Source organism: Rhinoderma darwinii, chromosome 4 (genome assembly GCF_050947455.1).
Source record: "Rhinoderma darwinii isolate aRhiDar2 chromosome 4, aRhiDar2.hap1, whole genome shotgun sequence".
Taxonomy (NCBI): Eukaryota; Metazoa; Chordata; class Amphibia; order Anura; family Rhinodermatidae; genus Rhinoderma; species Rhinoderma darwinii.
In genome coordinates, this window is record NC_134690.1 from 61,802,354 (window position 1) to 61,829,187 (window position 26,834).

A 26,834-nucleotide genomic window follows, 5' to 3' on the forward strand; every position below is an offset into this window, starting at 1 on the left:
CAGTTCCTCAATAACATCCCCACCCCCCAACATAACTCACGTTCGCACCCCTTTCTTCAACCCATTCCCCTCCCTGCGCGTCAATGTCCCTATCCCTTGGTATATCTCACTCCACTTCTACTGACCTGCCAATCCATAGTATTGTGTCCATTTACCCCATTACTTATCATATTTATGCATCGCTCCATGTTTCATATAGATTCTTCGTTCCAAAGTCACCGTACAAGTAACATAACTCACTAGTTCAGAAACCTCCAGGGGATCCCCCTGTAACCAGTATTTGGCTATTAGCTTTCTTGCGTGATATAATACTTTTTTAATGGATAATAATTCAGCTCTATCTTCTTCCACTCCTCCCATGCAGCCCAACAAATATATCTTAGGATCCAGCGGGAATTCCCTGCCATATACCAGAGACACCATTTCTTTAACCTCTCCCCAATATCCGTGCAGCCTCGGGCAGCTCCAGAACATATGTTTCAAATCCGCCCCATCCAGTGAACATCTCTGACACTCCATAGTAGATCTAAGCCGCATTTGCCAGAGCACCTTAGGCGTTCTATATACTCTGTGCAGAAGAAAAAGTTGCGACCTCCTATGCGCTACACTGAGGGAAAGGACTTTTGGTGATTCCAATATTTCCCCCCACTCGTCCTCTGTCAATGTTCCCACATCCCTTTCCCATTTACTTTTAACTTCCGCCATCGGATCCCTTAGAAATTTGAGAAGCAGCGTGCCATATAGCAAAGATATAAGCCCTTTTGTGTCCCTTGCCCCCAGTATCTGCTCCACCACTCCCATACCGGAACAGCCTAAATCTAGCACTCGTGCCTGGGCTTGTGCCGCATGCCGCAGCTGCAGGTATTGATAGAACAACCTATGAGGGAGGTCAAACTCTTCCTGGAACTGCGAAAATAGTTTAAAAGTTCCCTCGTCATATAGCTGACTCACCAATCGAACTCCTTTTTGCTCCCACTCCTGAAATCCCTCCAGTGTGTTAAACTCCCAGAGGTATGGGTTGCTCCAAATGGGCATATAATTGGAACACCCCATAACTCCCAGTATGGCCTTACATTCCCACCAAACCTTATGAAGCAATAACAAGGTAGGTTTTCCTCTCGCCTCCCTCTTCAATTTGTGGGATTCCAAGGCCCCTAGCATACTCATGCTCTGTCCCAAGTAAAATAGCAACTTCCCCCTAGAGTCCCAATCTTCTCTGTCTTTCCATCCTGCAAAGTGCTGCAACTGAGCCACCAAGTAATATATCCACGCATTTGGAATAGCCAACCCACCTTGCTCCTTCGGTAACTGCAATTTTTCCATTTTAATCCGAGGGATCCCCCTTTTCCACACCAAGTCCCTGAACAGGTTATGAATCCTCCTGAACCAATACTTTGGCAACCACACTGGAGCATTATGCACCACGTAAAGGATCTGAGGCATTAAGATCATTTTTATTAAATTTGCACGTCCCATTGCTGAGAGCGGTAGCCCAAGCCAAATTTTTGATCTATCTTGGATTTTCTCCAATAAGGGTTTCACGTTTAGGGCAACAAAGTCCTGCACCCTTGCCGAGACTGTAATCCCTAGGTATTTAAATTCTTTCACACAAGGTATATTCACACCTCTCACCACCAACGGCAAACTCAGAGGGGTAAGCGGCAATAGCACTGACTTATTCCAATTGATTTCTTTTTTTCATAATCTAAATTTTTATTAAGAATTTTAGCAAATACAAAAGCAAACAAGCCAAAGAAAACATCTCAATATACATACATGTTATTATTTGCATTGTCTATAGTTCTCTTAGGTAAGACATTAGCATGTTTCAACATATTACACACACACCTTATCTGCGAAATTCACATCTCAGGCTATAGGCATTGTCTCTCCTTGATAAGGTCTCATCATAAAAGTATATCCAAGGCTTTGTGTAAAGTGTGTGATATCATTCTAAGTCCCACGAAAGGAGGAAGGAAGAAGAAGAGGGAAAGAGAGAGATAGGGAAAGATCAAGGAAAGAGATAGACGCCCAGAGCTAAACGTCCTGGGCCACCCAGAAACTCCCCGTGTCCCACCTGCCCAGTGGGGGCAATGAGAGGATTGACTGGGAAGGAAAGAAGGGGTTCCCTTCTCCCAGACGGAAGCCCCTGAATTAGCAGACTGCTCCTTACCGACCCCTCTATGGGGGGGGTTCCGCCTAGCCATTTAGCAAAGTGTGGACCAGATTTGAAGCATGACCATGCACTCCACAGAGAAAGAACCACACCAAAGCGATCACTGTCCTCTGCAACCAGAGATTCCATTCGACATAAAGAATCCATCTCCGCTACCCATTTGACAACTGAAGGCGGCACAGTGGACTTCCAATGTCTAGGAATAACTTCGTGCCGCAGTCAGGAAATGCCGTAGTAGCCCCTTCCTAATACTCGGCAAAGGGCCCGGAATTAGGGATAGCAAAGCCATCTGAGGAGTGGGCACTATCTGTGTACCTTCCACTTCTGTATAGATTTCAAAAATCGCTTTCCAGAAGGTCTGCAATACTTGACATGACCACCAGATGTGCAACATTGTTCCGGTCTCCGTCCCGCACCGCCAACACAAATCTGACACCTCAGGGTACATTCTGCTCAGAATCTGTGGGCAACAGTACCATCTAGTCAGTATTTTGATGTTTTTTCCTGTGCATGACATGCCACCGGCATTTTGTGAGACAGAAAAAATATTCGATCCCAATCAGCCAGTTACAGGGTTACTCCCAGTTCTCGCTCCCATGCGCTGACGTATGCAGGAGGCTGATCATCACAGGCCTCTAGAAGTAAGGTATACAGGTTAGATATCACCCGGGCCGGAGGCTCGGTTTGAAGCAACAACGACTCAAATGCAGTGCTAGTGACGATATGCATCCCGCCCGGTAGGGCCGAACGTAAGAAGGTGGACAATTGGGCATGTTCCATCCAAGAAAGCGTCCTCCCCGGGCAAGTCCCGCGCAACTCGGACAAAGGAGGGAGCCTCCCCCATCCGACATTACCTGACATAATCTCGTGTTTTCAGAAGAGGACCAAATCATAAACTGTTTCGTATTGGCAGTTGGTAAAAATTCTGGGTTATCAAACAGCGGGCTAAGGAGCCCGGGTCTATGTGAAAGGCCCTTTCTAACCATCAGTCTGTCCCATAAAGTGAGGCAGTGCTGGGTTAGCAATGGCAGGGTCGCAAGCGCCGGCCTATAATGAGGAAGAATCCATGGCAACGATCTAAGTGAGAGCGCGACTATGGACTGCTCAATCTCTACCCACTGTTTCTTGGATCCATTATGAAACCAGTCCACCACCCTTGCGAGTACTGCGGCCTGATGATAAGTGATCAAGTCCGGGAGTCCAGCTCCCCCCTTCAGTTTTGGACGGGACAATGACTTCAGATTAAGGCGTGGCTTCAAAGTGCCCCACACAAAGTTCCGAAAGGCTTTCTCCAATGCCTTAAAAAATGTTCCGGGGATTAATACTGGGAGAGCCTGAAACAGATATAAAAAGCGAGGGAGGATGTCCATTTTGATAGCATTTATGCGGCCAAACCATGAGAGCTGCGCTCGATCATATGAATGTAGATTTTTAAGGAGAACTACTATGGCAGCCTCAGACATTGACCGCGGCAAACGTCCCCTCTCAAAACCATCCTGGAACACTACCAATAACTCTGGTAAAAGCACATCACTGCAGGTTTTATACAGCTCCACTGGTATGCCATCTAGCCCTGGTGCCTTTTCATTTTCCATAGAACTCACCGCTAGTTGCATTTCTTCCAGAGTTAGTGGTGCCTCTAGCTCTTCCCTATCCTCCGCCGTAAGTGTGACCCATGTCATACCCTCTAAATATTCTGCTAATAACGTTCCCGTGTAGTCAACTTTAGATCTATATAGTTCAGTATAATAGGATTTCAACACTGTCAGCACGCCTCCTGTTTCTTTGGCCAACACCCCGTCTCTATCCTGTAAGCAATGGACAAACGTACTATCTTGAGCAGGCCTAGCTATATTGGCCAACAGTCGACCTGTCATTTCCCCCTCCTCATAATATTTCTGTCGCATAAAAAGTCTTTTGTTAGCCGCCTGTTCCATCACATGTTCCCTCAATAATTTCTGGGCAACCTTCCACTGAGCAAGCGTATATCTGCCGTGCAATGTGTAACATGACTCTCTTCCGTTAATGTTACCCTATTCGACAGGTCCATGCCCACTTGTTTCGTCCTATTCTTAATGGCCGTTATCTCCCGTATATACGTGCCGGAATTAAATTCGAAGTATTCTTGCAAGCTCAAGGCTATTTCCCCCCACTATTTCCCCCCTACCAGTTGAATCCAGAACGAATTCAGCCGCCAGTGCATTCTAAGTCCTCCTTGCTGCGGACTGGTTTTGACTTTCATTAGCATCGGAGAATGATCGGACAGCAAGCGCGGCAAATATTCCACCTCTTCAACTCACATAACTCCCAGACTATTACTGAATATCAAATCCAATCTGGACAATGACCCGTATGTAGAAGACGCACATGAATACTGCACAGTAGATGGCCATTTAGCTCGCCACACATCCGTAAACCCAACCTCAGTCATATATTTCCCAAATGAAGCCGGCCCAGTTTCCCCTCCCCCCCCAATCCTCGGGAACTTATCATGCGCCTTATCCATTACGTTATTGAAGTCTCCCATTAGTATAGTTGGGACTACCGGCCAACCAGCCAATTTCTCCAACACTTCTCGTAAAGGGACCACAGAGTATGGAGGAGGCACATACAATATCACTATAATACACTCCCAGTTAAAAAGTTTACAATGTATCCCCACATATCTACCTTCCCGATCACTGAATGAATCCAAGCAGCTAAATGGCAAATTTCGGTGTATCAGGAGACTAACCCCTCTTGAGTATGTGGAATGGAAGGAGTGGAAACTGTGTCTGATCCAGACTCTATGCGTCTGATGGGCCGTGTCTTTGGTAAGGTGAGTCTCCTGCAATCCCACCACCCCAGCAGACTGTCTCTTCAGTGAATCAAAGATAGCCCTGCGTTTTGTAGCTTCCCCCATACCCCTTATATTCCAGGACATGAAGTTTACCCTTCCCCCCCATCTAATCAAGGCTTGTATTTGACATTGAGATATGCCATATAATACAATACACTTCTGACTACGGCGCACTTTAACCTCCCACCCCCCCTGCCCCGCAACACATTCCCTTCCCCCCTGTCATGTCTCTTATCTCCCCACCTTGCCATAAACTTACCCTCCTGAGAGGGCCAGGGCAGGCGAACAATTCGCCCTTATTAGGACATTTCAGCACCTTATTCACAATGTATAAATACATGTAAAATATTCTATGCAATGTATCTCAGAAGCTCCGATCCTCCCGCCACCAGAATACAGCATATTTATGTCATTTTCACATTTTAAATAACCATGTCACATTTAAACTACCAGTATCCCCCCCCCCCTTCCCTATATCTGAGAGAAAAGGACTTCAACTCCCCTCCAAACAATTCAACATTTTAGCATATAACCGCATTTCTCTCTATTCAATCCCCTCTCCCTCCATCAGCAACAGTCCCTTCACGAACCTTCCATCTCAGGTGCGCACAGCAGCTTCCTCCCGCTCCTGACGAAGACGATCCTCATGGCTGTCCAGCCATCTTAGCACATCTTTTGAGCTTTCAAAAAATTGGACAGTCCCCAGCGCTACCACCCGCAGCTTCGCTGGATACAGCATAGAGTATTGAACCCGAAGACTCCTCAGCCGTTTTTTGATGTCTAGGAACTGCAGTCGTCGCTTCTGAATTTCAGCTGAGAAATCTGGATAAAAGGAGACTTTCGCCTCGTTCACACTAATATCTTGTCGTTCCTGAGCTTGTCTAAGAATCAGATCCCGATCTTTGTAATGGAGTAATTTCACCAGAACTGGCCTGGGCGGTCTGCCAGGTGGGCCAGGTCGAGTAGGAACTCTATGACCTCTTTCCACTGCAAACAATGGCGTCAAGGATTCTTTGCCAAACACTTCTAGCAACCATTTTTCAAAATAAGAATCTGTATGGGCCCCTTCCACTTTCTCTGGGATCCCCACCATCCTCACATTATTCCGGCGCAAACGATTCTCCAAGTCGTCCGTTTTGGACAGAAGGTAATTTACATCCACACCCGTTGCATTCACATCTCTCCGCAAGGGCAGCATTCTGTCTTCCAGCTCACTGACCCGACCCTCCACCGCCGTTGTGCGTTCAGACACTTTCTGTAAATCATGGCGTATAATGGAAATGTCCTCTTTAATCCCCCCACCTGACAAGTCAGCTTGGCTAAAGTGGAATTGCACTGGCTTACCGCCAAAAAGACATCTGCCAAGGTGGGTCCAGGTACTGCCAGGCCATGTGCGCCTCATTCCCAGCCGTCTGCCTGATTGTCCGGCACCCCTCCTCCATTTTCTTCCTCGTTTGACTCCATCTGAGTCCTCAGTGGCTCAAACCGAGAACCAGAGCCTGAGCCTTCCGCCATCCTTTCCCTGTTACTCAACGGCCCCCTGGTTACAGCAGGCTTCGTAGGTGTGTGCTGGGCAAAGCGCTCTAACCTTGATGCTGCCGCCCCTCTCACATCTCTGCGCGCCGCGAAGGAGCACGCGTCAGCGCCATCTTGCTCCTTCAGCTCCTCGTCCTCTGCCGCCTTCGATTTCCGGGATCGGGTCATTATGAGCGCCGTTAATGGTCAGAAATATCGTCCCCAGGTTCTTCACCACTTCTTCTTTCGTGACAGGTAAGACTCTGTGTGCAAATAACACTGACAGGATACAAATTAAGGAGAATGGCAGCGGGAGCTCCGGATCCTGCTTCCTCTCACATGCGCTGCTAGGCCACGCCCCCTCAAGTCTGGTATTTGATTCCTTTTTACTACAGGACTGGTGTAATATGAGGCTGATGATTATTCTTTCTTGTTATGGTTACTTTCAGCATTGAGTGCTAGTAGTATATACACACTGGACTACCCCATGATTGCAGGGAACATGAGTAATCGTTCTCTTGCTAGCCTCAAAATGTTACTTCTATAAATAAGTTTCCCATCTGTTTAATGACTCTACCACAATTCTCAGAGGGGCCTTGTTGAGCATGGTCTTGGTGAGATCTGGCTTATCTTTTGGTATTTCCATACAAATTAGACCTCATGCACACTACCGTATTACAAATCCCTGTTGTATGGATCTGTAAGGCCTCCTGCACACGCAATTATACAGCATTTTTGTAACCTAAACCGACATGCTGCAGATTCTGAATCTGTACCGCTGGTCGACCTACCCGTTTTATCTCTGCAGATCAAACCCCCCCCCCCCCCCCCTGCAGTATCTAGATGAGATTTGTTCAAATCTCACCCACTTTGATTCTACTGTTATTCATTGTGGAATTTCCGCACAGAAAAAATTCAGACGTAGATTCTGCAGCAAACATGCAACGTGTGCAAAAGGCTTAATACGGCACCCATACAGTACATCTATATGCCTATAATTTTATACAGAAAAAAGATTGTGGTATGTTCCATCAAATCCCAAATTACACAGGTATTCTTTCCTAGAAGCATTGCTACATGGAGTCACCATTGAGTATATGAAGTAGGGACTTTGTGCCATTGTAAAGAGCCTTTTCACAAGACAATGCCCTGTGTATGGACATTAAAGGCCCTATTACATGGCCAATGATCGGGCAAATGAGCGTTCACAGAACTCTCGTTCCCGATCATTGCCCTGTTTAAACAGGGCAATGATCAGCCGATGAACGAGTAAACGCTTGTTCGTCGGCTGATCATATAGTTTCTGAAGCCTAAAATATTATCGTTATTGGCAGCACATCTCCCGGTGTCCCCACACGTACCTCCTTCTGAAAGGTGTTATAATAGGATCCTTACAATAATTACTAACAATACAATTAGAAAAGGTGATTTGATAAGGTGGCAGAGTTGACACAAATTAATACATGGAACAATGCAAAAATGTAACACTTTCGCTGCTGTGGGTTTCGTAGCAATTCAAAATACACAAATAAAGCCTTATAAAATAAACAATCCTATACCTCCATACCAATAGAATTTTTGAATTCGACACCTGGCACATTGTGACCATGCCACCTAGCACTTAATACACGTGGGTGCCATAAAACAATTTTGCACCAAGATGTAATATACATAAACATGAGTTTTATGTTTGACCGTTAGATGCATGACACCTCCTAAAAATAAAAGTTCAAGATGTGCAGAGCCTACTGTCACAAAATCATCAAAACTTAGAAGACTCTGATGTTTTCTTTGGCCCCATAAACGTCTGACCAAAGCTTTATTCAAAATCCTCCTCACTGCGATTGTGCAGTAAGGAGGAGTGGGTGTCTGGACCCTTTTCTAGAGCTCAGTGGGGCCCCTCGGCGATCATACATTTATCACCTATCCTGCGAATATTTGATAACTGTTAATTGCGGAAAAATCCCCTTTAACCCGTTCTTGCAAATAGGCGTACCATTACGATCTAATTGCGGTATTGACCGGAATAGGATGGAATTGTATTCTCAATCAATTCCACGGATACAGCAGCTGTGCCTGCGCTATCCGCAGTGGGTGCCAACTGTAATATACTGCCGACATCTCACTCCAAGGGCTAGGATTGGAGTTACCTTAGATCCTGCCTGTTTTAATCGCTTAGATGCCACGGTCATATGCAAACGTGGCATTTAAGTGGCTACCGACGAAGGGGGCTCCCTCTCTCACCACATAGGTGCCATACAATCACAGGGAGCCGATGGGTTGCCATTACAATTGGGGGCCTAACAAAGGCCCCAGGCCTGCCTTGGTTGTATTCCTGTAGATTACCTCAAAATGGTTCTATTTAAAAAAAAAAAAAAGGAAAAAAAGACACCCCGCAAAAAACAAGCCCGCATTGATGGAAAAATAAAAACTGATATGGCTATTTGAATGTAACGACACCAAAACATGATTTTTTTTATTTTTTTTTTTAAAATAAAGTGTTTTTAATGTGCAAAGTAGTAAAGCCTACTGGAACAATGTCAGGACAGTAGAGGAGCAGATACCTTAATCACTAGGTATCATCAGGCGGCCATTGCACCCTTCTAAGCGAGTCACAGCCTTGCCTCTCCCAGTATTGTGTGGACCTATAATCACTAGCTCTCCCTACGTAACTGTGGATCGTGGTGATCCCTGGTTGCCATATCAGACACCAGAGGAGCAACCTCCCAGCAGCTACTTTAACAATTTTTTTTCTTGTTTCAAGTGTGGCAAAAAAATTCTCATGTGGTAAACCTAGCATCTGTGGATGCACCCTCTGGCTTAATCTCAGCCTCCCAGCAATACCCACGCCTGGTGCTGAAGCCAAACCCTGATAGGCTAACTCCCTCTCCAGGGTAGTTGGTGACCTCAAAAGTCACCGGTGCATGACGGACTCAGTGCATCTTCGTTTGTTTTTCTGACCAACCCACTGGGGACTCTGTACACATCCTGTGGCCAGCCCCTAAACAGGTCAGATTTTTTATTTCTCTTCTGCCATTAGTATCTCCTTCCTCATAATCCCCCCCCCCCTCTCAGCTATCTCTTGTCCAAGGGTGAACTCTTGGAATCCAAATCAGATTCTGTGGTGCTGGTACTTTTTTCCAGGGGAATCTCAAATCCTCATTTCGAGAGGACTATTTAATCAGTCTACAAATTACTGTGGATACCATGGTTAGTTTCTGCTGGATTGTTAGCCAGTCCAAGTGCTGTCTGACCCCTTGTCTTCATGGGGACTGTTTTCTACACCATCTCGGCTCGGTTGTCTCTCCCCTCTGTAAAACTGTCCGCCCAGCATTAGGGTCTGTGCCCTACAACGGGGAACTCCAATATCTCTTCGCTTCTGCTTGAAGGTGCAAGGCACCGGAGTGGCTTCCATTAGAGCCATTCCTTTTTCCCAGTTTCCCACGTATCCACTTCAAAGGGCAATTCTCTCCCGGTGGAACCGCTCCCTGGATTCTCTGGACCACTGAATCACGCTTCCTCTGACATTCTGCAGATCTCTTCTCTGCTGGCTCTTTCCCCAGTGATCACCCAGGGCCACTTTCTCCTTCCCGCTCTGCTTGCAAGTCCTCTCCACAAATGCCAGTTTTTAGAGATGGGGAGGGGCCTTCCGGAATCTCACGGCCCAGGAAGCCAGTCTTCTTGGCAACGTTCTAGAACTACGGGCAATTTGCATCAGTCACTGGATGGCTATCCTGGCTGGCAATACAGTCTGATGTCCAGACAGAGAATGCCACGGCAGTCTCTTACCTCAATCACCTAGGTGGCACACTGAGTTCAGCAGAAATAGCGGAAGCCATTAAATATCTGGGCGGGACTTTTGCGTTTTGGCAGTCTACATTCTTGGGGTCAACAATTGGGTTGTGGACTATATTAGTCACGAGTGGGGATTGGGCCCTTTATCATGAGATATTCAAACAAATCTGTTCCAGGTAGGAAAGTCCAGGCGTGGACTTGCTGGCATCTTCTCTCAATTGCCAGGTCTTAGTTTCTCAGTCTCGTGATCTCAAAGTCGACGCCCTCGTGACTCCATGGTATCACTTCAGCCTGACTTTTATGTTTCCACTACTGTCTCTTCTTCCCAAGCTCCTCAGCAGGATCAGGTCAGAGGGGATTCCGCTAATCTTGGTCGCGTCACATTGCACACCCTGTTGTTGGCACGCTGACGTGGTAGTTCTACTAGCTGACAATTCCTGGTGCTTACCTCTACGGCGCAATCTACTCTCAAGGTCCTGTCTTCCACCCAAGTTCGAAGTCGCTCTTTTTAACGGCGTGGCAGTTAAAGCTGCAGTGCTGAAGATTTATCGCAGGGGGTAATTCAAACTATGGTAAAGGCCTGGTAGCGTTCGGCCAGCATTTATCACCATACTTGGGAGACCTATCTCCTGTGGAGTTGGGATCGACCTCTTCTTCCCTTGGTTTTTTCCTTGCCCTGGTTTCCTCCAGGAGGGGTTAAATCATGAGCGTGCCCTCCGCTCTCCTAAAGGGGAGATATCCGCTTTGTTTTATTTTTTTTTCATCAACATCAACCTCCATTTGAATGCTTTTTTCAAAATGTGGCCCATGCATTGTGGGTCTACCTTGCGTGTCAAACTCGGGTCATTTCATCTTTTCGCCACTCTGATTCCGTTTGTGGTCCTCGGAATGTCCCAAGAAGGGTTTGGCATCTTTTAAGGCTACAATCGTCTGATGGCTGCGAGGTCTACTGAGTCAACGGGAAGGAACCCCCGTTTCGAAGGATAAAGCCCATTCCACTAAGGCTCTTGGTGCTTCCTGGCTGTTAACCTAAAGGGAAAGACATAAATATGGTGAAGGATGGATTCTTTGTCTGGTGGACAGCCTAGTCAGCCCCCTGAGGGTGTCTGGAAACCATGCAGTATCCTGCACTGCGCGCCACAATCACCTAATTCTTGCTTCTGCTTCCTCAGGTGGCATACCGGTAACTCTACTATATGTAAAAGCATACTGAAGACGTGACTTTGTTTCTAAGTGTAACTGTCTCTCCCCTTGTGGATCTTGGTGTCTAGGCTCTCGAAGAATAAACAATTGGACCCTAGGATGTGGTGGGTACAAATTGCTCAAAACAAGACCCTATTTTTAATTTACTTGATTACTAAGTTAAAAACATTTTAAGTTTGTATTAAATATTTTAATTAAAGACGTTTATGACCAGTATTTGATTAAGAACAAAATGTGAGTCCCTAGACTAATGAATAAAGGGACATACCTTTGGTGGTTATGCTGGACTTTCTTAAAGAGAGGTAGCAAAGTCTACCTTTTGTGGCATCAGATTCTGCCCTATGTCTAACATTCGCCTCCTGAGTAAATAAAGCTTGCTCAGTTTGTGCTTAACGGCTGCATAAGGGCATCTCAGAGCAATGGATAATTTATTGGTGATATGCCACTGGGTACTCATTATTGTAGTCCCTGGCCTTTTTGGAGTACTAGGCCAATGTTTTCAGTCTGGTCATATGCATCCTTTGGGCTGCTATATTTTACTGCTAAAGGGGGGTGATCTTCCACTCTGAACTATCTGTACGTTTCCAAGGATTCTACTAAACTGCTTTGTATGTGCTCAACGGCTCTGGAAGGAGTCCCAGTGGTCAGGACCATTCAGGCTCGCAACTGCTCCCAGAGTTTTTACCAAGGTCCTGGCGTTTCATGGCACTTCCCCATGCCAGGGGAGTTGCTGTTATCCCTTATCTGGATGACCTCTTGGTGAAGGTTTTTTCAAGGGAGGAAAATCTTTCCAGCCTCAGGATCACCTTGGACGCCTTAAAGAGTTTAGACATCATCATCATTAATGAGTAGAAGTAATCTCCTGGTACCAGATTAGCGCATGAAGTACCTGGGCATGGTTTTAGACACGTTGGCCAGAGTTCTCCTCCTGGAGGACAATATCAGAACCATGCAGGCCGAGGTGGCTCTCCTTTGCTAGGCTATCTGGTTCCTAGTTTCTTTTGCATTGCAAGTCCTGGGCAAGATGGTATCTGCCTTTGAGGCCATTCCCTATGCTCAATTTCACACGTTGTTTCTCCAGGGGACAACTCTCGCACACTGGAACAAATTCCAGGATTCACTTGACCAGCTGATTCTCCTACCCCTCACGAGTTCGCCAGCAGTTTCTCCGAAGGTAGACCACCCCAGCCATTTCCACAAGTTGGTCCTTGGTGCATCTCCAGTGGATAGTCATCTTGAGGGATGCCAGCCTCTCAGTCTGGGGGGGGGGGGGGGGTGCTGTTTGGCTTCCTCACTGCATCTGGTCCTGGGACAAAGCACTGACTGCAGATTAACCTTTTGGAATTGCGGGCCATAATCCTGGCGCTCAGTGACTGTACGCATTTTCCACCAGGGTCAGATCGACCACTCCACTGCAGTCGCCTATCTCAACCATCAGGGTAGCACCAGGAACAAGTTTGGCCATGTGGGAGCCTTCTCTGATTTTCCAGTGGGCAGAAAGTCACAACAAAGCTCTGTCAGCACTTCACGTTTCAGATGTGTACAACTGGGCAACCAACTTCCTTAGTCGGGGAAAGCTGGATCTCGGGTAGTGGTTGCTTTATCCAGTCAATTTCACCATGATCTGCCAATAATGCGGCACTCCAGTTGTCGATCTCTTTGCGTCTCAGTTAAGTTGCCAAGCCTCGGGATCCCAGGGCTCTTGCTGTTGACGCCCTGCTCACTCATTGTGACAGATTCTCCCTCCTGTATCTCTTTCCGCCTCTTCCACTTATGCCCAAAGCTCTCAAGCGGATCAAGGCGGCATTCCCGGTGTGAGCAACATAATTTCCATCCCTTGGTGTGCCCTACCCTTAGGATACAGTCTTTCTTATAATCTGGCCTGAAGCAGGGTTTTAGCCCGGCTTCCTCTAAGCGGCCATGTTAATCTTTTCTCTTTCAGCCTTCCATTCCCAGGTGAAGAACTTCTTGCAGGGGGTGCCTTTTCGGCATCCCTCTGAAAATTGGGATCTCACCGTGCTTCTGGGAGCCCTTCGTTTTTCACCCTTTTGAACCGTTGTGAGACATTTCACTCCATTTTCTTTCCTGAAGAGTTGCCTTTCTGGTAGTCATTACTTCCATTTAACAAGTTTTGGAGCTGGCAGCGCTATCCTGTAAGCCTCCCTTTCTGGTGATCCACAACGATAAGATGGCATTCTGACTGGTCTCATTCTATTATCAAAAGGTGGTCTTTGCCTTTCACATCAATGTAGACATTGTCCTCCCTTCTGTCTCTCCCCATTCCGACTGTGGGAGCTTGCACTTGATTTTCTTGATGCGGTTAGAGCGGTTTGCATCTACCTTTTTCAGCGACTGACTAAATTCTTAGACAAATCTGATTCTCTGTGATTCCCAAAGGGATGCACAAAAGATTGGCGGAGTCTAAGCCTACCATTGCTTGTTGGATTAGGTTGTGTGATCCTGGAATCCTATCGGTCCAAGTGTAAGATTTCTTTCGGGTTATAGCTGGTTTCTCAAGGGCTGTCAGTGGGGACATGACTCAAAGTTTCGGGCTCTCTTATTTGCAAGGCTACTTACCTAGTATTAGGCGTATACCTTCACCTTCAATTTCTACCAGATTCATACTCTGACTTCCTATTGATGCCAGCCTGGGTCACAAGGTACTCACACTACTTCTGTCGTGTGTTAGGCATGTTGCGCAGTAATTTTCTTTATTTTTGTCCCCTAATGACATAAATGAGAAATATTTGGATTTTTATACTCACTGTAAAATTCCTCTCATTCTTTGGGTCCTGTCCTCGTGTTCATAGTCCTTGGCCCAGGACTTCTATTATTTTGGTTATGGTTGTTCTCCCAGGACACTGGATGTGCTGTTTTGTTTTCTCCTGCTTTTTTACAAACTGATCAGTTCAGCCTATTTGGAAAAGATATGGCCTGCCTGGGCAAATCCAATACTTGTGTCCGCCTCCTAGTGGCATGGGCCTATAAACCCAACGTGCTCTCCCCTCACCCCCAATGAATACAACGAGAAAGGTATTTTATGGTTAGTACAAAAATCCAATTGTTATGGAGCTGCAGAATAAAGCCCCATAGTGGCTTGAGTTTAGCCATGTCAAAACACTTGTAGTTTAGGGTTGTATGAGACGTGATAAAAAAAATGGCTGCTTTCTTCCAGCCACTGTGCCACTCATCCATGGGCTATGACTGGTATTGCAGCTCAGTCCTATTCACAGCCGAAACGCTTAAATATGCTGAGGTAGACAGTAATCTATAAATTAGGGCATTTACTTAACTTTCCAGCACTTTTTATGAGGGTTTTCAAAGTTTATTCATGCTGAAAGCTACAGCTGCTTTTCTCATCCTTTGGGAGAGGCAGCTCGCTTGTCTGCCTGTTTTAATATTATAACTGTCAAAGTTGTAATTTAGACCGGATGTCAATGTGCTACTTTTTGGACTAGAATGTTTGAGAAGATTTATTATATCCTCGAAGTAGGATACCGCATCTGCAGCCCCTGTAACAGGCATTTTTCTTATGTTTCATAATGATTAATACAACATGCATAACAAGGGCGGATGTTAAAGAATGTTACGTACAGAGCGTGGGAGACATGAGGGAGGAGCGTGCCCAAATACTTACAAAGTGTATGCAAAAGGAGGAATTTACTGTCGGACCCATCTAATGCACAGCAGCTTGGAGTACTTTGCCACATAGGCTAGCATCATGGGGGGCGCATGCGCGCAGCTGAACATGGTGGACGCGTTCTAACCAGGCTCCGCACCTCGTGAAGGCATCCCAGCATATATATCGCTAACAGCAGACATCGAGACCCATAAAAGAAAGGAGAAGTACCTTAGAGGCCCGGGCATCCACCTATGGCCAGAGGGAGCGGAAGACGGGGTAAGCAAACCCAGGCTCAGAGGTCCGTGGCAGACATGCTGATGGCGGCGCCGAACATGGCGGAGCAAGGCCTGCTGCAGCAGCAGCAGGTGACACAGATAGAGCCCAGCACATCGGTGTTATCACAGGATTATCCTGTGCTCCTGCGGGAGCATGGCAGTACATCACTATCGCAGGCACAGGAGGATTTACAAGGAGAGGGCCCGATCCCAGACCTGGGACTGCCGCAGCCAGCGCCCGTTCACGTGTCACAGCACTCGCCCATGCCGCCGGCCATTACTTCCGGATTGACAGAGGACGCCATCTTTTCCTGCATATCGAGAGCTATGCAAGCTCAGATGGGGGAAATAAGCTCCAAGATAGCCGCTGTACACCAAGATTTACACAAAGTGGGGGCTCATATGCAGGCTATTGAAACCAAAATGACCTCCATAACTGCAAGAGTTAACCAGAATACCAGATTTATGGAGGACCTGCAGGAGCAATTGGAGGAGGCGAACACCAGAATTGAGGACCTGGAAAACAGATCCCGACGCTATAATTTCAGGATCAGAGGGGTCCCGGAATCTCAGACGGAGGTACCGGCGGTGGTTCGTATGCTACTCACTACCTTGATACCTGATATATCGGAATCACATATGGAAATTGACCGGGCCCATAGAGCATTGACGGCCATGAGGAGGGATGGACTTCCCAGAGATATTATAGTGAAACTCCACTATTATTCGATTAAGGAGAAAGTGATGGAAAGAGCTAGGAAGCTTCCGGTGATCACCATTTGTAATACAATGGTACAGATATTTGCTGATCTGGCTCCCCAAACCATTCAAAAAAGGCGGATGCTTCGTCCTATCCTGCAGACCCTCAAACACCATGCTATCCCATACCGGTGGGCATTCCCATTTCGTCTCCTTTTCATGCGCAATAATAGGCAATATGGCTTCTCTACGCTACAGGAAGGAGAGGATCTGCTGAGGGACTTACATATTCTACCATCCCAGGATAAGTCTAGCTCCTCCCGACTCCCTATACAGGATCCCCCGTTGTCACCAATATGGCGCACCCAAGGAGGCCGTCCAGAGGTACCTCGGGAACAGAGGGTGGACTCTCGTCGGCAACAATTGAATCCGCCATGACGGATAGGAGGTCGAATATAGAAGCAGTTAGTTTCTTTTTCTTTCTTTTTCTTTATTCTTCATATCGGCCGGAGATGTCTTCAAACAACACTGATGCTGAGTTTCAGCCGGATACCGCCAGTTGCAGTTCTCAGCGGACTGGGAGCCGGGGATCCATACGTTGGGGTGGATGAGGGGATTTTCTTTTGTTTCTTTGGATTCCCACTTATAGTAATGAAAGTTTGTTTATAAGCTGGCCCGAAAAAGGCGAGGAAGGTTCTTGATGTGTCAAGGTCGCAGTGAGTTGGTATCCCGGCTACAGATATGTTTGTTTAAAAATGTGAAGTTTGCTTTACCTTATATTTAACATGTGAATGCCTATTATGCTCAGGGATGATATAGGTTAAGGGGTTGAATGTCTGGATATATATTTTCGGAAATGCTGTGCCTTCACGACGGTTTGCTGCCCCCCTTTTCGCAGTCTTTTCTTGACTGCCTAGTCGGTAGACTATGTTCGGTACTATTGATACTTTGTGTCTGTCCTATTTTTGTTCTGTCTTTTACTCCCTTCCCTTTCCCTTCTTTCCTATTTCTGACCTTTGTCTCTATGGCTGGATCCCAATCAGCACATGGTTCTACCTCCTGCTCTATGATGGCGGCCCTGGAATCTGCTAAGACCTATAGTTTACTCACACATAATGTGCAGGGCCTTAATTCCCCGATCAAGCGTCGAAAAGCTTTCTTGTATTATAAATCCTCTCATGTTGATATACTATTTCTACAGGAAACGCATTTCTCTACCTCCTCTGCTCCATCGTACTTTCATAGACATTACTCACAAAATTTTTTGGCTAGTGCCTCTACTAAGCACAGGGGAGTGGGCATATGGTTGTCTCGGTCGGTCCCGTTTACACCTCACAAAACGATCTCTGACCCGGATGGCAGGTACATCATGGTCTCGGGTCTGTTACACGAATCTCCAATAACCTTTATTAACTACTATGCACCGAACTCCAATCAACCGGCGTTCTTCCAAGGCATGTGGCGCAAGCTCCACTCATCGATAGAGGGCCCGATAATTATGGGTGGGGATTCTAATATCGCCTTGGACGCGTCCATGGATAAATCCCACGCATCCAGGGTGCGACTTATTCCTCCTACGTCAACCAGCATACAAGTAGCACGTTTCTTTCATTCGGTGGATGTCATAGATGTCTGGCGGGATTTTAATCCCACAGCAAGGGATTATACTTATTTCTCCTCAGCCCATAATATTCACACCCGTATTGATCATGTTATGATGTCAACTAGCTTACTCCCTAAGGTCACGGATGCTAGGATTTTGGCTACACCCTGGTCTGATCATGACCCGATTGTGGTTCGGCTGTCAGATTTATGTGGGAGACCGCCTATCTCCTCTTGGAGATTGAATGAGTCACTACTATCGGATCAGGAGATAGTTAAAGAAATCCAAAGGGATTTGGACACATATTTTCTACTTAATAAGGCACCAGACACCTCAATTATGTCCAATTGGGCGGCTCACAAAGCAGTGATTAGGGGGAAATTCATCCAGATAGCCTCGCGTAATAAGAAACGGTTGAAAGAGGTTCTGGCGTTAAAGGAGAGGAAGTTTGCGGATCTGTCCAAGCAATTTAAAATAGACTCCTCGGCAGATATTAAAGCAAAATTAGCGGAAGCTAGAACAGAATTAAATTTATGTCTGACAAGCTGGGCGGAAAAAAGTCTGCGATGGTCACAACATAAGTTTTTTTCACAAGGGGATAAACCTGGAACATTACTCTCTAGACGCCTCACGACCCGATTTAACACCTCAACACCACCGAAATTGCGATTGGCGGATGGATCTTTATCACAGAATCCCACAAAAGTTTTAAAGGCCTTTCAGGATTTTTATTCAGCTTTGTACTCAGCACCACCTCAGTTTGATAAAAATAAGGCTAAGGTCTTGCTGGAAACAACATTCCCTACTAAACTTTCCCAAGGGGATAGAGAAACACTGGATGCTGAATTTAGTTTGGAAGAGGTATTGGATGTTATTAAAAATCTGAAGGCTCACAAAGCCCCGGGGCCAGATGGGTTTTCCTCAGGTTATTACAAACACTTTAGGGAGGTCTTGTTTGCGGATGACATTCTGCTTTTCATATCGACACCTCTTACATCCTTGCCGAACCTCTTTCATATTCTTGATCAGTTTGGCAAGCTGTCTGGGCTTAAGGTCAACCACTCCAAGTCGGTGGCAATGAATCTTACATTGCCAATCGGGGTAGTGAAGCTCCTAAAACTTAACTTTGATTTTCATTGGGATGCACGTAGATTGACGTATTTAGGTATCAAATTGACGCCCACCATAGAGTCCCTCTACAAGGACAACTTCCCTCCACTTTTTCAACAAATAGCTACAGATCTCACTAGATGGTCCCCTCTTAATCTCTCATGGTTTGGTCGTATTGCCTCCATCAAAATGACGATCTTGCCCAGATTGCTATATTATTTTCGCACGCTCCCTATTGTGGTCCCTCAGAAGGCGCTTAGACAAATCCAAGGGCTCATTATGTCGTTTATTTGGGGTTCTAAAAGACCGAGAATACAGAGACAAACTTTATTTACCCCTAAAACTGCGGGGGGTCTGGGGGTTCCCAATATCCAACATTACTACCATGCAGCACGTCTGGCGCAGTTTACAGATATGTATGCGAGACCATACTGCCCCCAGTGGACGCAAATTGAAACGGCCGCATGTACCAGTTTCCCGCTGGAAACGTTACTGTGGATGGAGTCCTCGGACAGGCCTCCGGTTCTCTCCCCTGTGCTTTCTCAGATGTTACAGCTGTGGGACTCGCTTAGAAAGAGATTTCATATTAAATCACCCCATAATCCGCTCATGACTATCACGGGTAATTCTGCCTTTCCTCCGGGTCTGCGTAGAATGGAATTCCGGTGGTGGCTCAATAAGGGGTTTTACAGGATTAAGGACTTCTTTATAGGGGGGGACATTAGAACTTTGGATTACTTTAAGGACTCACACTCGATGCCCCCATCGGAGCATTTTAGATACATCCAGATACACCATTTCTTGTCGGACTGGAAATCCAGGCGGGGGGACATCAGTACATTGACCACTTTTGAACGGCTGTGCTGGCTTTCTGGCCTACGACGTAAAATATCCACAATATATTCCGACCTGGTTACTCCGGAAGGTAAACTCCCTTACATGACTCGATGGGAACACTATTTAGGTACGGGGGTGGAATTGGAGCAGTGGCGGGAGATGGCATGTACGACCTCGAAACTATCTATCAATACATCCTTGGTGGAAGCGGGTTATAAGGTATTAATGAGATGGTATATGGTCCCTACTCGTATAGCTCGATTTAACCCATCGGTGGATATGCACTGCTTTAGACAATGTGGCGCGGAGGGCACGCTAATGCATATTCTATGGGAGTGCCCAATGGTTGCCACCTTTTGGAACCAGGTATACCAGCTTATTAACACAGTGATCCAAGTCAAAACCCCCAAGGATGTGATTACGGCACTGCTATGCGGTCCTATTCCGGAGGTTCGGGCCCCCGCACGTAAATTTCTCCGATATGTGTTTCTGGCAGCTAAAATAACTATTGCTAGGGCTTGGCGAACACCCACGTTGTCTATGGATATGTTGATCGCTAAGATCTCATGGATAATGGTTAATGACCGCCTAACACATCTGCTGGCTGGTACATTAGACAAATTTGATGCCATTTGGGACCCATGGAGGAATCACACATCTTCGTGAATACATAGAGATGGTTATGAAACCCTTCTACCCTACACCTTTCCTTCCCCCCCTCCTTATCCTCCTTTTGATTATTGTGTGTGTTTTGTTTTTTTTTTCTTTTTCTCTCTCTTATCTTTCTTCCATAGAGGCCATGTTAAGGTACTCTATAAAGTAATGTGATGTCAAGGATAGTTACCTATGTTAGCAATGAATACATTTATATACTATATATTTGGCAGGAGTGTTGACATCATGACAGATATATAATGTGAGATTTATTGGAGGCCATGTTGGTCTAATACTTTGTTTAATTGTATTACTGAAATGCAAAAGTTGAGACTCTGCGAGTCTGTGTTATTACTATATTATTATTTTACAAAACTGTTTAATAAAAAACTATTGAAAACAGGCTAGCATCATGGGAAGCCAGAGTATAAATTTGTAGAATGTCATGAAGGTATGTGCCAATGCCCAGATAGCAGCCTTGCAAACCCGAGAGACCGAAGCTTGGTGTCGCCCGACAACCCCTGTGGAATGAGTGGGAACCTGAAAGGAAGGAACTTTGCCTTTGGACAGATAGGATTCTAGGATCACAGACCTAATCTATTAAGCAATAGTAACCTTGGAAGCCATCTGTAGTGTCCATGGCCGCGGGCCGTCGGGTTCACTCACCTCCCGACAGACGCAGCCATGGATCTGTGAGCGCTGGTCCCCATCTCCTTACTAGGAGACGCCAGCGCTCACTTCCAGTCTGCTGTGTCCCGTAGTGTGCATGCGCACACTCGTGCCCGCACGTGCACATGAAAATCATCATCATCACCCCACATGTTTTCCTGGTCTATAAGAAGGCCCCAGCCCTTCTGAGCGCTGTTAGTTTATCCCAAGTCTGTCTTGCATATGGTCCCTTAGTGTTTCCGGTTCCAATTGTTACCCGTGCCCTGTTACCTGTTCCTGCATCCTGTGCTTTGTCCTTGTTCCTGTGCCTACTAGTGTTGGAGTCGTATTCTACTGCACCTGCTGTCGTTTGCCACGTCTAGTGTCTTCTGCCACGTCTTGTACTGCCCGCCACGTCTGGCGCAACCTGCTGCAACGACCTCCATCCGTGCTGAAGCCACAGCAACTGTCTGGACTAGTTCAGGTACCGAGTGTTACGAACTGCTGTAGACTTTTGTATAGACTGAGACCTGGTCAGCTGCCTCTCCGCTACGGCAGAGCAGCCTAGTGTGTCCACATACCCTGTGACCGTGACACCATCAAACCATTGCACGACCCTTCGAGGGCCACAAGTAGAGAGACAGAACGTCTGAAGCATTCAGTTGCTGCAAGGTAGATGCGAAACGCTCTAACCACATCAAGGCAACGAAGTGTGTGGTTCTGGAGGTAAGAAGGGGAGGGGCAGAGGGAACAATGTCCTCATTGATGTAGAAAGCAGAGACCACTTTTGGGAGAAAGGCTGGTACGGAATGGAACATTACATTATACTTGTGGATTACCAGGAAGGGAGACTTACAAGAGCCGTTTGATGGAAGTAATGTCCATCAGGAAGTCAACATGGCCGGAGAGAAAACGGATCAAGATATACCGTAATGGCTCAAAAGCCCCGCAACCAGGTTGAGATCCGAAAGTTCAGAGGGATGCCAAAAAGAAGACACGGCATAAGCCACACCCTGTAAGAAGGTCTTTACTTGGGATTGGAAAACCAGCGTTCACTGAAAAAGAATAGAGACCTGGCCCTTTAGGGCAGCTAGGTACAAGCCCTGATACAAACCGGAATGCAGGAAAGACAGAATCCTAGTGGTGAAGCATACCAAGGGAAGGAAACTGCATTGCTCACACTAACCGGAAATAGGCCCTCCAGGCACAATGGTACATCTTGGCCGATTTGAGGCTTCCTGGCTTTAACATCATCTAAATAACGTCAGAATCTCAGGAACTCTGCTTTGAAAGCCACACCATTAAACAAAGCTGAGGTAAGTGTGTAAGTGGGGGGGGGGGGGGGCAGCGGACCTTGGGAATGGTGGTTATGTTGTGGGGGAAGGTACCATGGTGCTTCTGCAAGTAGATTGACTAGGTCAGCGTACCAGGCCCAGTGAGGCCAGTCTGGAGCCAATAAGATGGATAGAATGCACTCCACCTTGACCAGCTTTAGAGCTCTGACCAGAGACAAAAAGAAAGAGATACAAAAAAAAAAGAGAGCCAAGGAATGACCAGGACGTTGACGTATCCTGGTATCCTGAACACCGGCCATGACCATTGATAGAATTTTGTCTATTGGAAGTAGACCATGAAGAGTTCCTACTGGATAACAACAAGCAGAGATGTTGAAAACTGTGAGGAATTAACACAAAAAGTATATTGGAAAATGGTATAACTTTTAATTATACAAAAAATAACATTAATTTGCTGAAACTGAACAACTCCTTTAAGGGAAGACAAGCCAAGTCTTTATTCAGAGCCTGATTGCAGAATGGACAAGAACCTAGGTGTGGAGTATACTGTAGGATGAAACGATTCAGAAAGAAATAATCTGCACTACACCATTATACAGACTCCTGTGAAACAAACAGCAGTCACTCCAGGTGAGGCACATTTGTTATCAACCCAGCAGTGTTTAGTGCGACATTCCAAAGACCAGGATAGTTTCAAATGGAAAGCACAGTAGTAGAAATAACCGGCACAGCACTCACCCAGATCACTTTATGAATTTATTCTTGTATCCGTCCATATCTAAGAATCGACACGTACAGGTAATAGGGCTAGCAGGGTTATTTTTCAAGAGATGCTGGACAAAGACTGCACCCCACCCAGACTGGCATCCGTTGAGATGACAAGCTACTTAAAGGGAATGTGTCGCTAGAAAAATTTTTTTTATTTTTTTTAGTTAAACAATTATTTTTTGAATGATTACACATTATTTTAATTTTTTCACAAGTCAGGAAATATTATAAATTAGATTCTAATTTATAAAATTTCCATATGCTGGGCAGTTCCCAAAATTGCAGCATGGTCAACGTGGTAAAGCAACCTCATTGCTTTATGCTGCAAATTTGGGGTAGAAACACACTCTTTAGTGTCCTCACACAATCCCCCCTCCCTTATTCTGTCTAGTGCCAGGAGAAGGAGAGGGTTGCATCTTTAAACCTCCTACACAGTGTGCCGCCATTTTCTGAGTGACTGCACAGTGTAGGAGGATTAAATACAGGGCTCAGCACAGTATAACATGATGTAATGACGGGGTAGGGAGACAGACAGATGAGCCCTAATCTACCCGCCACTCAGTCCCTGCCTACTTGCAACGGCCCATCCTAGGCGACGGCGTACAACTGGGCGACGGTCCCTACGCTCAATACGTGCACGACAGACAAACAGACAAGGGTACACAGAAGCTATAGGAAATGGGGCAGTTGCCCACGGCAACACAGTGAGCAACAAGAGTAGTGAATGAGCCGAGTCAAACCAGGAGTGCACGAGGTACAAATCGCAGAGCAGGAGCGTAGTCAGTAAAGCCATGGTCAAAAATGAAGCAAGGTCAATAATGATAGCAGGAGAAGCAGAGCCAGGAAACAGAAAAGAATCACAGGCAAAGGAGGAGCAGGAAATGCAGGTATAAATAGACAGAGGGCGGGAGCTAGCTCCGTCTGGCCAGGCTGTGATAGGCTCTCCCACTCCTCAGCCTCCCAGCCTGACTGGTAGAAGATCGTGTCACTCTCTCAGACTTAGGAGCAGGTGCAGACTCATTACCCACGGGCGTCGACACAGAAGCTGTGTCTGGCAGATCCTTTACACATGAACATAATACACACATCACATACACGAACATAATTTACCTGCCGCTGCTGCCGCCTCCGCTCCTATTCCTTGCGCCTTCGCTTCCTTGAACATATGGCCGGAAGCCGCGGCCAGAAGTAGTCATGTTACTGTCCGGCAGCGGCTTCTGGTCCACAAGAAAAAGGCGCCGGATTTCGCTCTGCGAACGAGCTTCGTTTTGGTCTGTGTGGGAGTGGCGCATGTGCCGTTCCCACACAGACGGCGTACGCTGCAGAGAATGGAACGGCTCCCATTCGCATTCTCTATGGGGTTGTATGTGCCGTATTCCATCTCTGTATGTGTCGTTAATCGACATACAGAGATGAAAAAAAAAATGGCAGCCCCCATGGAGAAGTGAAAGTAAGAAAAAAGTAGAACACAAGAACGCAAATAATTTTTTTTTATTTTATTATCATACTAAAAGCAATATGATAAAACAAAACATAATTTCATGGCACCTTCCCTTTCAGGATCATGCTTATCCAGCATGATAGCCAGAAAGTTCTTCCACCAGCACAACTCCTGACAAATACGAGAGGGATGGAGAATCAACTTGTCCAGATTTCAGAGACTTTCCTCATTACAAGAGGATCGCCCGCTGGAGGAGCCTGAAATGGAATTGCGCGTATGGAACTGTCTCAAAAGTATTTGAAGAAGTATTCGGCACACAGAATGTGGGTTTTAAATTCTTAAAATCTATTGTATTCGATGCCAGCGGCTTAGTGCGTGCAACGTTTCGGTCAGGAGACTTTTGTCAGGCACTTAATACCACTGATTGCTGGTGTATCCAGTTGCTAGGCGCTATCATCAATATGGCGGCTTGCCGCTCGTTTTTGCGCCTATTCGTGCACCTCCTCTGAACCAATATCTACCTGTCTCGAAAGTAGACGCCATCCTGCCCTGCACCCACAAGCAAAAGCAGACGGAAGATGGAGTGTTTCGGCAAAGGAGTGCCATCTGAGCTTGTAGAATCTTGACTTTGTCCTTTAGCAGGTGGCCTTTGCTGACTTGGTGTTAAAAATCATTACCAGAAATTCCATGTGCTAAATATGAACCAAGGAGGATTTCTCCTTGGTGATCCACCCGAATCTCTTTAATGTGTCCAGAGTGATGTGGAGACTAAAAAGATTGTCCTGTCTAGAAAGGTCCTTACCAAGAGGTCATCCATGTAAGGGTTAATAGCAACTCTCCTGGAATAGAGATGCGTCATAAGAGGGGAGAACGAAAAACTGGAAATGCTGAGAACTTTGCGAAACAAAGGAAGCGCTGGTGGGTCCTTGTGATAATGAAGTGAGGTATACACCACAAATGTCGATGGAAAATAGGAACTTTCCCTGTTTCAGCGATGCGATCACCAACTTTAAGGATTCCATACGAAATTTCAGAGTTCGAACAAAGTGGTTCAACTTCTTCAAACCGGGCATTGGACAGACTGATCAGTCCCCAAAGAGGACAGAAGAGATTAGTGTAGAACCCCTGAAAATGTTTACACTGAGGAACTGGGATGATAACTTTCTGTTCAAGTCGAAAGAAAGAAAAACTCCTGGTGGAAGGGTTGAGAACTTTATATTGTATCCTGTCAGCACCACCTGCTGAAAGCAGGCATCGTCCACTTGAGCATGCCAGGTCTCTTGAAAGGAAAGAAATTGTCCCGAGTGGGGAGACACCTTCAGGCTGAAGATGTCTTGGTAGAGGAGGACTTCTAGACCCTGTACTGTTGCCAGACAGATCTGGGCTTGAGGGAAGGGTGTCTGGGCTCGGAGGAATGAGCAGTCCTCTTGTCTGGTCTCTGTAATGAGAATGTCCTCTGGGAGGACAAGTTATGAAATCTCAGAGCAGAGAGGACAGTTCTGAGGTAAAAGAAATCTAACCACTAGTAGTCTCAGAAATAATCTCATCCAGACGTTTCCCAAAAAGTATGCCACCAAATGGAAGGCCAACTAGGGCTTCTTTAGAAGCCTAATCGTCCGCCCAGGTCTTCAGCCAAATAATGCTAAATAGCAAATAAATTAGGTGACACACATGCATTGAAGTAGGCTAACTCAAGCGAAGCTTCAAATAAGGATTTTGAAGCAAAGATGCCTTGAGAAATGAGATCAGCCATCTCTTGCTGCAGCACTCCTTCCAAGATACCGTGGTGCAGCTGTTTTCCCCAAACCAAGCCCGTTTTACTGAGTGAGTAAGCGGATGCAACGGCTGGGCCAGAGCAGAATCTGTGGCCACAAAAGTAGATTAGATTAGGTTTGGGAATCCAATTTTTTAATACAAAGGGGCACTAAGTGATGCCGCATCTATAAGTGGGATGGTGGTACTCTTTGACAGCTGTGAAATAGGCATAGCCACAGAGGGAGAAACAGACAATTTTGAGATCATGTCCTCCTGGACTGTCAGGATGTTTCCATTCTTTAGCCAGGATTTAGCTGCTATCTGGGAAGGCAAATGCTTTAAAGACTCAACCATGGTTTTGGAGAGTCTGGAAAATGTCTCAAAGTCTAAGCAAAGGACCTTACCAATTCAGGAAAGGCAGCATCCTAGGGGAGGGGGGGGGGGCTGGATTGCAGACACTAGGCTGAATGGGGTAGACTGACTCCATGTAAGGGTATGTTCACACGGATAATTTTTGCCCGTTTTTCAAGGCGTAAACGTCCGAAAAATTGTAAGCAAAACGCCTCCAAACATCTGCCCAGTAATTGCAATGGGAAAAA

At 46.2% G+C, this 26,834-nt stretch overlaps 1 protein-coding gene across 1 annotated transcript in view; it reads right to left on the minus strand.

The window, feature by feature from the left end:
- RPS7 (ribosomal protein S7) overlaps positions 1 to 26,834 on the minus strand; it is a 187,302-nt gene that overhangs the window by 56,472 nt on the left and 103,996 nt on the right. The window lies entirely within an intron of this gene.